This window comes from Octodon degus, unplaced genomic scaffold, assembly GCF_000260255.1.
Source record: "Octodon degus isolate 3935 unplaced genomic scaffold, OctDeg1.0 scaffold00025, whole genome shotgun sequence".
Lineage (NCBI taxonomy): Eukaryota > Metazoa > Chordata > Mammalia > Rodentia > Octodontidae > Octodon > Octodon degus.
The window spans coordinates 17957075-17957641 of record NW_004524601.1 but is presented as its reverse complement, the minus strand read 5'-3'; positions in this window follow the sequence as shown (position 1 = coordinate 17957641).

Genomic DNA, 567 nt, shown 5'->3' with positions numbered 1-567 from the left:
CAGCTGTGTTTGGGTGGAACACTCTGTATATGTCCACCAAGTCCATTTGTTTCCAACTCTGGTTCAGTTCTGTTATTTCTTTGCTAAGTTTTTGTGTGGTTGACCTATTTTTTGGAGATAAGGGTGTGTTAAGGTCTCCTGTTAAAATTGTGGTATTGGATATTAGATTTTTCATGTCCATTAAGATATGCTTTAGGGGGCTGGGGAGATGGCTCGGTGGAATTAGTGCTTCCCTTGCAAGCACAAGGGCCTGCGTTCAATCTCCAGTTCCGGGAAGAAAAAAAAAATTACACAATCCATTTAAAATAAAATAATTTTGTGTTTTTCAACTGCAAATGGAATTGTCCGGAAAAATTACAATGGGTACTTTTAAAAATTTCATAGTGGAAATGATTAGACTTATGAAAATAATGAGGGCTTTTAATAAGCCAATAATATTTGAGAATTTTAAAATAAGCATATAGAATTTGTATTTTATATGACTGGCATTGTAGTTAATATTCAATTGTCCCTATAGATAGTAATGAAAATTTTAAAATAAACTTTCAATTGCATCAAAAAAAAAAA